We start from the raw sequence: 13,366 nt of genomic DNA on the forward strand, positions 1-13,366 counted from the left end.
AATGCAAATATTAGCAGTCAAGTTCAGTGTGTGGTTGCAGATTATAGTTTATCCCTCTCACACACCACAGAGTTCTTTTACGCTCTGGAAACATTTTTGCTTATCAGTGCAATGCAACGATCAACTCTCCTCACATCCTCTCAGTCCCTTGGAGACTTCAAGAGGGACTGGGGGAGAGAGAAAGAGGCGACGAGGAGGAGGGGGGGAGGTAATGGCAGAATGAGAGAGGGAGATGAAGAAGGGGGGAAAAGAGAATTATCAACATTCAAATGCAGTCAGATCCACCCCAAACTTCAGCCACCACCCGTGATTATTTTTTTTTTCCCGTCTTGTCTGAATCCTTCATGCTTAAATCCTTAAATTAAACATCTTAATTGCTGTAAGCCTTACTATCAAATAGGGAATTACAAAGAACTCAGAGGATTCTGCCCACCCTCCTTCCCCAATGCCCCCCCACCACCACCTCCACTGCTAATAACATATCACATACTATTGTTTATGTAATTACACTGTGTGAGATGCTGCAGCAACAGCCCTCCGTCTCCCCCCACCCTCCTGCTTTGCTTGTGTTTGTAATAGTATAAAGGCAGCATGACTGATGAGTTCTCACATCAAACAATAGATGGAAAATAGCACAGATAATTCTATTAGCCTCTACAGTTTTCTCATTGGGTTGTCTGATATGTGTGAATCATATCCATTTATGTGCATTTTATTTCGCTTTTTAGTAAAGTAATGACCCATTCATGGATGGAAAGACACACAGTCGTGTTGCTTCCCGTCATCACGTTGGCTAAAAGAAAAGCTACTATCTAAATATGTTACGTTTATATACGGTATGCCGTCTGGACAAGTAGACTACTGCAAAGAAAATAGGCTCAGGTTAGTTCTCAAGTAACATGGAGAGACTAAACTGGACAAATGTGACAATGTGCATATCAAAATAAAGTTATTGCAATGAAAAAGTTTGGTATTTACGCACAAATGATACTAGTGTGTTGACACCACATTGAATTTTGTTGAATGTGTGACTGTTAGAAATGCAAATTGGCAATACTTCATTATCTGACGATTATTTCTCGCATCTAACCAGTAAAACACTTGGTCTAGATTGCCAAAAATGTCCAAACTAATTGATTCAAATAATTTGCTTTGTCCAATTAACGGTGAATAACCCAAATATATTCATTTTTTTGTCAGAAAACACTAAGAAAACTAGCAGATGTTCATATTTGTAAGCAGTTGGTTTTGGCAGTTTTGTTGAAAAAAAATGTCTTAAATGGGATAAACTGTGAAATAGTTGATGCCTGACTTTGTTGCGACTGACTAATCCATTAAAACGCTAATTGTTTGGGGTTTATTACAAACTATTTAAAATTAGAACAAGCAACAGACTGTGCAGTGTGTACGCAGTAGCCATTTGTGTCCCACTATAACTTTACTTCTAAATACAATTATAAGAACACGTAAGTTTCCCGTATTTGTATCTATGTATGATTTTGTTGTATTTGGATCAAACAAACACTGCAATGTTGACATCTAAATAACCTTTTAACTCAGAGTTTTATCTGAAAATGAATCACGTGCACAACATATCTGGCACCTTCAAACAGTACGTAGCAAATCTATGCTAATATTGGAACAAAAGGAAGAAAATCACTGTATTTTAGGTGCATTTCTGTACTACAGTCCAGCATTTACAGACGAGGCTGCAGTACTTTTGTGTCACACTGAACACCAGAGGGGCGGGTAAACACACAGCAGTGTGGCAGCAGAGCCAATTAGAAGTTGCTTAAGGTCAGGCCAAGGCCCGGGGAGTAGAGGAAACAATAAATAATTTGGAGGGTAAAAAGCAAAGTCTTGCCCAGTACAAAATGCATTGTGTTCTTTAAAGTCGTGACAATTTATTTTCCCGATGAATTATACATGTGAGACTCTGCTGCAAACATGCATTGCCCAGTGAGGGGGAGATAATCTTCAATCTTTGTAAGTACTTCAACAATGGTGTGTATGACAAACACTGGAAGAGATTTGGAGCTGGATGGAGACGTGGAGTGCTCCCTCTGTATTGTAACATCGCTCAGCAGCTTTGCAAAACAACAATCCAACTGCACTTATCCTCAGCCAGCGTTTACTGATTGTTTTATGTGAAGGGGGAATACTGTATTACAGCAGATTGTCAAAACAACCACTTGTGTCAGTCGTTTTTAACTGATTGTACAGAAATGACAAAGAATTAAAATAAATAAATAAGTTGCTGTGTAGATCAGAAAGTGGAGTTGAACTCCAAGACAAGCATGTTGTCTAAGTTTACACAAACGCTGGTCTAAGTTGTCCAACTGGGAGGAGGAATCAGCTGTTCGGCTGTGAGCTGTGGCAATTGTGATTACAGGCAGAGCGAGTGAACCTGAAGAGCAGCTTTTGTATTTAAAGTTTTCAGCTGTGAGATTAAAAATTTCCAGTTGGATATATCACTGGGAACCTTTTCTCTCAAGCAAACTTATTCTATTCAAACCAAATCCAGTCACGCGGAGCCATTTGCAGCATTCTACTTTTTCCTATTCTTGTTTTCCAAAACATTAGTCTTGCTAACTCTAATGCGTGCAAATGCAATGACTCAAGCAAGCTGCCTGTCTCTCCCTCTCTCTCTTGTTTCTTTTCTATCCCTCACGCTTCCTCCTTCTGTGTTTAGAAGGCGGTAAGTAAATCATATGGTCAGGCTTGTGCAAAGCCAGAAAATAATGGGATCATATTCCATTCTCTTCCGCCTATCAAAGTTTCATACAATAGCAAAAAGCCTCCACTTTCAATACCCGGGAAATTCTAAAGACTCCGACAAATCAACATCCCCTGACAGTACATAATGTATGGCTTTTGGTATCTAGCCTGTGAAGCCCCATCACAGCCCGATGATAGCTACATTGATTTACCTACACATACTGCCAACGACATTGGACTGAAGGCAAAGGATTGGAGTTTAGTTTACGAGGTATGAAGAGTATTCAGAGACGTAAGTTAAGCGAAGGACATCTGCTTTGCGAGCTTTGATGGACTTGGTGGATTTCACAACCGAGGATTTCTCCATTTATGTTTTTCCTCTTTTTATGGGGGGGGGGGGGGGCTTACAAAGTAACGAGTGTAGAAAGCAGCCTCATGAAAATTCAGAATTGTTTCATCAGATACAACACAGCTTTTACTTTTGATGAAGCCTGAGCATTGTTTGTCTGGCTTGTCAGAAACTCTTGAGTGCCGTCCAAATGTTTACAATTGCGTCTTGATATCTCTATCTAAAATACAACCATTTGGTTTTACTATAAGCAGTCAAATTCCGCATCGATGCTTCCTGCTGACTGATAAATAGCCAACTCCAACTCCAGCAGAAATGACAACTCTTTCCAAAACCAACTTGTCTCTCTCTCATGTGAAGTGTGTTTCCAAGGACATCTGGAAAGCAGCACTGTAGAAAACGTTAGCGTCTTTGCATGGCTGCTTTCTTCAGCAGATGTGCACCACATGGCACAGCACAGAAATTATAAGGAAATCATAACGTGCCCGGTGCCATAATTGCATTGTAAAAATGCCCCCCATGTACGCACACAATGATAGAATAACCCAAAGAAACGTTGGTAGACAGGAACTGCACTTCATAAAACACATTTGCACACATTCACACTCTAATCCACAAGCACACATGAGGTGAGACATCTAATTTAAGTCTCCATATAATTTACTATATCATACATACGTCAGGGTCCTGCTCTTTACTCATGCACACTCCCTCTAATCCAACATTTCCTGGGGTCAAAGTGGAAGTGAGTGGAAGCCATTTCCAGCAGGAGCCCTCTATTGCCCTGATGGGGTTGATTAATCCACAGCAACTATGGTTTGTCTTCTACAGCTGAGTGAACAACTTCATTTCAACTGATGAGTTCAAGCTCAGGTCAGGGCAGTCCTCATCTGTGACATTACAACAGCCACACAATGAGAATTAATTTCTCTCACTGAAAACAACTACGTGGTACCAGGACCTGGCTTTACAGACATATTGCAATTAGGATCAAAGAACTCAGAGAGGAGTTTTATGCTGAAATGATATCACTTTGTGTGCACATACGTGTGTGTGTGTGTGTGTGTGTGCTCTCGCAGGGTTGTTCGTTCTTCATGTGGCTTTGGTAATGTTGGTCAAATGTAAACAATGATGGCTTTTTTCCAGACTTTCTCTACGTTTGACAGATGATTGTTTGGAGTCTGGTCCTCTGTAGTTTCCAGCTCCCACAAATGAATGTAGTGAACACAAACAGGTGAAGCAATCTGCAATACTCATTTTCACAAAAAAGTGGCGCCGGGGAAAGCAAACTTCAACCAATGTTTGTCTTTGTTTCTGAGACCATCCATTCTGTTGTATGGGTTCCATTTGCATCTAATATTACCACTGCAAAATCAAAGAAAAATGAAAACTATTTTTTGATTTCTGTATGGTTTGCCATCTGTTACAATACCTCTGAATTCTGCATTGCGAGTCTCTGAGGCATTCACTCACTTTCTCTCGCATTCGCAGCTATTTATCCCCCCCACCCCCCACCCCCTACACTACCTCTTTGCAGTCAATCATAAAAAAAATATACTCCACTCTGAGCCTCTCAAGCATCGCCAATGTGCAGAGAGCTTCATCAAAAAAATTTAAACACAAGAAATACGAACCTCCAGTCCTGAGACCTGTGTGAACTTTCATGTGTTGAAATGACACCGGCCTTGCATACCAACAGGAGAAGCAGAATTATACACTGTGTACATTCATAAACACATATAGGGTGATGTAGACTGAAGGCACGGAGAAATGAAATGACTTTTAAATGGGTGAGCATTAATAAATCAGCAGGGCCTTTCAATAGAATATGTCCTGTTTTCCGCCTGGTGCCTTTTCCACCTGTCTGCTGGGGCTTTGACAGAGAGAATGCTGGCATTATTACAAATAAATATTGGTTTGAATATATGACCCTGTCATAGCTGTGTATTATGGTTATGGCTTTAGGAATAATTGAACCTGTGCAGATTGTGATCTGGGCAAATTAATAGATTGTTCCAAGGTGCTGCCGCACACAGGCAGGTCTGGGTCTGGCGACGGTGGAATGTGGGAATTCATTTCACTCTTTAGCATGGAAGGGCATATTGTAAAATGGGCAAGTGGTGTCCTGCGATGTATGTCACAGTCAGTTTTATCATGAGCATGATGAAACTTCAGTGTCTGTGGGGTTTGAAATAACACTGCGTGTTATCTTTGCCGCGGAATATTCATTGCTGCAATTATTCAAACCTGCAGAGTTCCTGTCTGCGTTCATGTGTACTGAAGAGAAGATATGGCGTATGAAAAGTTATTCACATTTGTCTGTACATAAATCAGCATCACATTATGAAAATCAACACACAGCAACATAAAACCTCACAGTTGATAAGGAATGCTACCTGCAAAGCGGCAGAGAACTCGAGGTGTACTGTAAATAAATCCTGCAGTTGCACAGCCCTCCAAAGTTAAATCTGCTTTGATAAAGTTTTCCATTTGGCTTTTGAGTCTGCACTTCATGTGAATGGGGGGAAAAAAATAAAAGATTTGTAAAAGAGACAAGGAAAACAGCCCAGAAGTTGTCAAGATTGAAACGACAGAGTACATGTCGCCTGCGCTCTATCTGCTTCCACTCACATGAAACACAAGTTGGGCAGAGCAAAGACAAAGAGCTTGTCTCCTTCAAGCATGAAGGAAGACAGAGAGAGAATATGTAACCATCCTTAAGTAATTTTGTTTACTGGCCCTGGCTCCTGTGCACTCGGGGTAAAATCTCTAGGCACTCTCCCATCTATTGAACAAAACTCAGCAAATTGGTACCTCAGGTTTATTTCTCTTTGAGCTCTCTCACCTGGGAGTCGGGGGAAGAATTGCCTTGTAGGCCTGAACTGCAAACAGCTTTCTCTCTGATCTGCTCCCTTCGCCCTCACACTATTTGAACTGTGTTTTCCCCTGGCATTCTGGGAACCGTTTGCTCTCTTTCTCTGTGTTGCGAAAGAAAAAGGCTGTGTTCTTCATACATTTTTTAAAGTCTGGTGTATGTTCCCTCATGCAAACCCAAACACATACAGTCGTGCACAAAGACACACTTTCTCCCGTGCACCCGGCGCCTTCAGGGCAGCTCCGTCAGTACCTGGTCGTCAGATTTTTTTAAAGCGAAAGGTCCACCGACTCGCCCCAATTTGTAAACAAGTTTGGACGACATGAGCACATTAGTGTCGGTTCTCTGTAAGTTCAGTGTTGAGAAATGCCAAGTACGTGTATAACACAACGCTTTGATGAAGCTGTCATCGATCAATAATTCATCACAACTTTGCTCGGCTATACGGGCATCTCGATAAGTTTCTAAGCAAAACAGAAGAGAATCAAATGAAAGCAGAAAGCATAGAAAGAGAATCATACACACACGCACACATCATGTTTATATTTAATGGTTTTCTTGCTTTTGGAAATGCCACAATGCACTTGGTCAGCATGTTTAGACAGGACCGGAGGAAGGAAGGATGGAAGTGGCGGCTCGGAGGAGGGGGAGGCAGGGGTGAAAAACAACTTTTACAAGCACCTCTGGTTTGTTCTCATTTTGTTATTTAGCTCCGTAAAGAAAGAGGGGGGAAAAAAATGCTTTGGCCACCATCTTGTGGTATTTCCTGCTAATCCCCACAACCTCCTGCTCAGCGCTGGTGCCGGTGGTCTGTGTGTGTGTGTGTGTGTGTGTGTGTGTGTGTGTGTGTGTGTGTGTGTGTGTGTGTGTGTGTGTGTGTGTGTGTGTGTGTGTGTGTGTGTGTGTATATGCATGTACATATGTGCACCTGCATGTGTGCTGGGGCTCTAGTTTCTAGTGTGTGTGGCCAAAATCTAAATCCATGCCAGGACAGCAATCCGGTTTGAAAACACAGCTCCTAATCCTTTAACCTTCAGAACAAGAGAAGAGGGAAAAACAGCTGAAGGGCCCCACGTGGTGAAGCGGAGCGAGCGAGACAGACACCCAACTAAGACCAGACCAGGAGGCCACAGATATTCCTTCAGCCCCCTCCCTGCTCCTCGAGGGAGGAAAATGGATTTCTATTTCTGGTGGCTTGATATCGCTGATCATGGTTCATAGCCCCCTTTCAGGGCCTGGAGTTAACATCGCGGGCCGATGTCAGGATGCGAACACTGATCAGAGCCAGGGAGATGGGTCCTGATGGCCTTCCAATCTGCCAAAGCTGTGATGGCTGCTTTGCTGATAGCATCACAGTAAATTCTATCACTGTCACTCTCTGTTTCTATCCAGAAGCACTCAGACTATGTGTTGGCACATCTTAGCGTGTGCATTTGTGTGTATGTGCCTCTTTTCAGCTGCCTGTGACTGACAAGTTATCTGATGGCATTGTGCTCTGTGTTATGTACTGTAGCTTAACCTCAACAATGCCGTTTGCGGAAAACTTGAGGTGCCGGAATTGCAGGCGTAATGACTAACAAAAATATGAGTGATGTCGGTCTTTAGTCGAAGGGTATAGAAGCTGGGTTGGCATTACAGATTTTGGCACACAAGCTAAAATAATCTCTCTGTTTTTGAGAACCCAAATAACATTTGGTCATATTTAGCTGATGTTGGAATCTATCAGAGTCAGATATTTCAACAGGCTTTAACTGTGCAGAGGAAAAACAAGGAAAATCCTCCCTTAAAATCTTAAATTGCTCCATTTACATCGATGCACAGTGGTGTAAACAGCTCACAGGTCTGTACAGCGTCTCAGCCATGTAACACAAATCGAACACTGAACATCTCAACTTGCAATTCTCCATCACTTTTTTTCATGCTAATACAACTCCAACCTCCAAATCCTTTGGCTGTATTGATAGTTATGCTGAGTGATAATTCCTGACAATAAATAAATAAAACGTTCCTCCTGCTCTTCTGTGTCTGTATCGCCCCCAGCATATTCCTGGGGCCTCAGTCTAGGAAGGGAAATACATAAACAAGAAAAGATCTGAGGAGACTTAGCCAGGGGCACTGGCTGCACACACACACATTTACTACAGCTTCACACATGTACACACAGACACACACATGTACAGCATGTGTAGTCACCATTCCAGTCTCCCTTCTACACAAACATATGCACAGTGGAGCATTAATGGTCAGCAAGCCAACTGTTTTAAGTAGTCGGAGGCTCCCATGTTGAGTTTTCTTTCTTTAAACCAAAGCCACTGACTGCTGAAGGCTGCGCTCATGACATCCTTTCATATTCTTCCCCCAACTTCGGCCAAAATATTGGATTAACTGCCCCGCCAGACATTTAACCAAGCTTTTCAATTATAAATATGAGATGGGAGGTGTGTCCTTGCGTGTCTGGTGTCATGGTACAACCGAGCTCCAGAGTGCAGCTTGCTTGCTTTCCTGATAAAGGTTGCTTGTTTGCTTTCATGTCTTTTCTTTCCTCGCAGATTTATATTAAAGCTTCAGCAGATCAACATGCAAACAAACATGCAATATATACAGCAGTCCATCAAAACACAAAGTCTCTGATAGTTGTCGTGTTCATTCGCCTCTTGAGGATCCAACAACAGCTGCTAAACAACGCACCAGTGAGTCACAACTTTCTTTCGTGTTTGATTAATCGAAAAACAGGTTATCTGATTAACATCCTGTTTGTATCAGCTTGCGTTTTGAGCCAAGTCAAATAGTGACAAACGTCCCTTTCAAGATGCCCTCGCAAGGGAGTAAACAGAGTTTCATCCATCTTCTGAAGAACAAAAGTGCATGTAAACTGTATTCGATCACAGCACTACTTTGTGTGTTTTAAAGCACAACATAAGTATATTTAAACATTAAACCTGTGCATTGGTCCCAATAGACCACCATAAACCTGCTGACACATTCATGAGATTTTCTTATTCTTCAAAAGTGGCTAGTGGTGTGTTTATGTTCCATACAGAAGCAGCTGGAGACAAATACAGCTAGCCTGTCTTCAGTGAGTGAGAAACTGTGGATATTTGGTAAATATTTCTTTCTCAGCATGTGTGGTCTGGCAGCGAAAGAGCAGAGATGGTGTTGCCGAAGCAGTAAATAGGCTCTCCTGAACTTGCTAGCGTATATGCACGCCGTTCACAGTGGACCTTCAGTGTAATTCACTATAAAAACAGACAAACATCATGTTCCTTGTGTCGGTGCAGGAGACTGTTCCGTACAGTGCATTACATCTCCGGTGGCAGACAGTTTCCCTCATCCTCCATGCCATTAGGGCCATCAATGCTGACAGGATCAATACCTGTGTTTTGGCCCCAGTGCCCCTGCCAGAGATAGCATGTCACCGCTGACAGACAAATATCAGCGCTTGGCCCTGTGACGGAGGGGAAATCACAGTACTTTTCCGTTAAGATCATCCAACATGGTATTGATTTGCCCTGTGCTAATCATACATCAGAGCTGAATAAATGGCTCAGAGGCAAACGCTCCATTGTTCACGATTGGGAGATGTAATAAAAAAGAGAGACATTTCTTTTATTGCTTGTAACTCGGGGCTAGTCACATAATCGTGCCTTGATGGGAAAAGACCTGGTTAGATTGAAGTCCGTCAGAGTGTTTTTTGGTATTTTTTAGCGATGATCCCACAAACTGAGGCAGGTTCTGATTGCAAGTACGGTTGTTTTGATATTGTGTTGGCTGCAAAATAACAGACAGCATGTACTTTGTTTGCTTTGCTTGCAGGATACAAATCTTGAAGGTTAAAATGGTACCACAAATAATCCTTAGCTCATTGCATTAAAATCAAGGCTGCTTTTCTTTTCTTTTTTTTAATTTTTGTTAATTGTGATTAGTCTGTTACATAATCACATGACAATGAGCTTTATAGGCCTTTACTGCTTTGTCATTTATTCGAAACCTCAATTTAAACATTAACAAACACTCGCATGAGTTGTGGTTCAGATGTAAAAGTGTTGTCATCCCACACTCCCTTATTCAGTCTCGCCAGTGCACTGCAAAGTCTGCCAGTTTGGCATCAATTATTTCTCAAATGTGATGCAAGCAGTTACATCTCAAAGACAGTTATAAAAAAAATAATCTCTATTTAAACTTCATAAGAGCCACTGGGATAGTTCTCTGTTTTAAAAATATACTGAATTCATGCAAAACTTACCATTTCTTTGTATTTCATTGCTCATCAAGCTCCAACAAACTAATTCACAATCCCTCAAGCAAATCAAGAGAGAAAAACAAATACTTCAGATCCATATTTACTTTTCAGTAAAATCTGTCAAACACTTGAAGCTATTTCCAAACCAATATACCAATAAATCCGTCTGACCGTTAAGCGCTCCGAGTGCGTTGAAAGCTATGTGGTATGTTAAAGGTTAGAAATAAATCTGTTGCTATGGGGAGATGGCGCAATAATTATTTGAGAAGCAGCTTTTCTTGATCTCCTGTTTCCTTCCATCTTTTCTGACTACCCTGTTATCTGCTCTATTTCATCAAAAACCACACTGATAACAGACTGGAGAACTCAATTGACCTTGACTGAGTGCAGCAGAGTAGACACTTGTAAAACTGAGGAAAAAAGGGCAAAAGGAAATCCGTCTCGCTGTCTGTCTGTCCATCTGTTTGCGCAAATGTCACAACTGTGTTATTCGCTGTAACCGTAACAACGGAGCAGCAGGTCTGTTAGCATTAACGTCCTTGTGAGGTCATGTGAGGCGAGACACTGATGCACTTTATTTTAATGTGAAATTCTCGTATTTCTTCATAATGCAGTGTTATTTTACAGCCTAAAAGCAAATGTTTTGTCAGAGAAACAGGTTCCAGCATGCAGTTTGATGCATGTCTTTTGTCATATGGAACATAACATGCCATAGAAGTGATGAAAGCGAACTCAGACACAGGATTGCATTAGTTTCTCCCATAGTCCAAAGACACACTACTCAGTCAGGTGAAATGAGTAGAAACTATGACAGCATGCTTGTGTCTGTATTTCATTTTCTGTCATTCCACCAGTGTCAGGGATAGATCCACCCCTATTGTAATGTAATGTGGGGATACTACTTGTATATATTTAGAAGATAAAAGGAGACATAGTCACGAGTGTAATATAATCTTTATAAAGTTTTGTGCATGCAATGTTTATTTTTTTAGATTTTAGTTTTGATATTGTTGGCTTAATCGTTTATTTCTTTATTGCCACTCTCATATGTTACATGCCCTCTTATAATTTATGTGCCTTGTTTTTTCAAGTATTCTCCAATATTGTTTTGTTTTAAGAAACATGTTTTTTTTTAACAGTAGAATGAAATGCAGATGCAGCAGCTCTCTTAAAGGTCAAGTGGTCAAGATATAATCCTAGAATTCCATCTGATTGCTTAAACGTATAACAGCAATAGCAAAGTTGTGGAATATTTTAACTTAAGATGTGCTGTAAAGAATGTGTTTTGTTTTGCTTTTTTCCCCTCGTAAACAGATTATGACAGCCTGTTAAACTGACCTCAGAAGCGACTGACTGCTTTTTAAGCAAACAGACAGAGATGACCCTGACAGAAGCTGGCAGCTTTCAATGCAGTGGAGAAGTGCCAAATGTAAAAGAAAAAAAAAAGAAGAAGAAAAAATCACAAACCTTTAGCCTGCCACACACAATTATGATTCTCCTCAAAAGAAAACAAAAACTGCTGACCGGTAAATTATTCATATTCACGCTATGAATAAATAAAATAAACAGGCCCCGCTCTCAGTCCACAAATCTAGGAAGTATTTGCCCATTTAATCATCAAATTTTAACAGAAGCTGCAACACATTGCATAAGCACTCAGGACTCCTGGGACAGTTGCAAACTTGACCAACTGCCAATAAGTGGTTGTGCCTAATTTCCAAGTGCCATTTGCCTGCTATCTCATTCCTTTGCTTCATATCAAGGCCCACAGTGTAAAGCCCGTCTTTCTCCCCTCGTCCCTCGATAATTAACTTGGCTTTGTTGTGTGCAGCACACATGCACATCCATTTCTAATTAGCAATAGACAGCAGCAAGCGCTACAACACACGATATTTTAGAACAGTGATTTTTTTTCTTTTCTTTTTAACCTATACCTGACGCAGATACGTCGATATTGTGAGTAAATCACTGCTAAATGAATTTAACTCCACACATGCCTCGCAGCACACTTCCTAATGGCTCCCTTCCCTACATGTAAATGACCTCCTGTCCTGGATCTTTGATTGCAGATCAATGGCTGTTTGCTTTATTTCAACATTCAGCACTGGTGAACCACAACGCCACAGGGGCAAATGTTGAACAGAGAATTTACAGGTTTGCCATCGAGCACTTTGAAACAATAAAGCTGCTAGTGAGCTATTAAACAAACGAGAGAATAAAGTGGCTGCTGCGGACTGAGATTAACATGATAGATACAATGTCGAAGGGTGTAATTATTCTTTACTGACACAAACGTTTAGCCCCCAGAGCGGAACAGTGTTTACCACAAATACTGCCACCACGCTTGACCTAATCATGGGCTGAGATTTACCTGACTGCATTTGAAATGTGTTACAGCTGATTTCTGTGTCGGAGCTGCTGTTTTCTAACAATTCGCTTGTTGTGTGTCCTCACTGAGGGCTTCTTTTAGCCTCCCCAGTAACAATTGTCTTATTATTGCTGCTGATCAAATGAAAATAGCATTGTCAGTTACTGCAAAATGAAGTAAAACACATTAAGGATGACATTCAGTGGGCAATATGTGCATTTATACCCATATTGTCAGGTGTGTTTTTTTTGTTCTTTGTAGCTTTGTTGGTTCACATTACAAACAAGAGCTCTCAAAGTCACGTTACCCTCCTCACATAGGAAGTGTTTTCTTGTGCCTTCTGCATTCGTTTGTCATATATCACAAAGCGGCTTGTATGTGTGGTTCTTTTCAGCAGTTTCTCATCATCACATTATGAGCCAAGTCTACATTAAAGCAAATGCATTCAGATGCAATGCTAAGTTCACTGTTTTTAGTATAATTTCAATAGTTTAAGCACAAATAACTGTGCACGAACTTGTATATTCATCATTCTGAAGGATTCTTGTAGCATAGAGAGCTACCAAAAACCTAAATTAAATCATGTGTGCAAACAAAGCTGACCAAGATTAATTCTAATTTTGATTTCTAGAAGCCTGGATAGGTGTAGTTCCTCTCTGTGGTTATGAGGACAGGTGACATTGAAGACGTTTCTGTTGAATTACAGTTTCAGAAACCCAACTTTAATGTTCTGCTTCAGTTCAGAAATAATCACAGGAATCACACAGCACGTAATCATACCTAATGTAGGATGGTTGTGTATAATTGCATGGCGAG

The sequence above is a fragment of the Acanthochromis polyacanthus genome, chromosome 12, assembly GCF_021347895.1.
Source record: "Acanthochromis polyacanthus isolate Apoly-LR-REF ecotype Palm Island chromosome 12, KAUST_Apoly_ChrSc, whole genome shotgun sequence".
In the NCBI taxonomy this organism is placed as follows: Eukaryota; Metazoa; Chordata; class Actinopteri; family Pomacentridae; genus Acanthochromis; species Acanthochromis polyacanthus.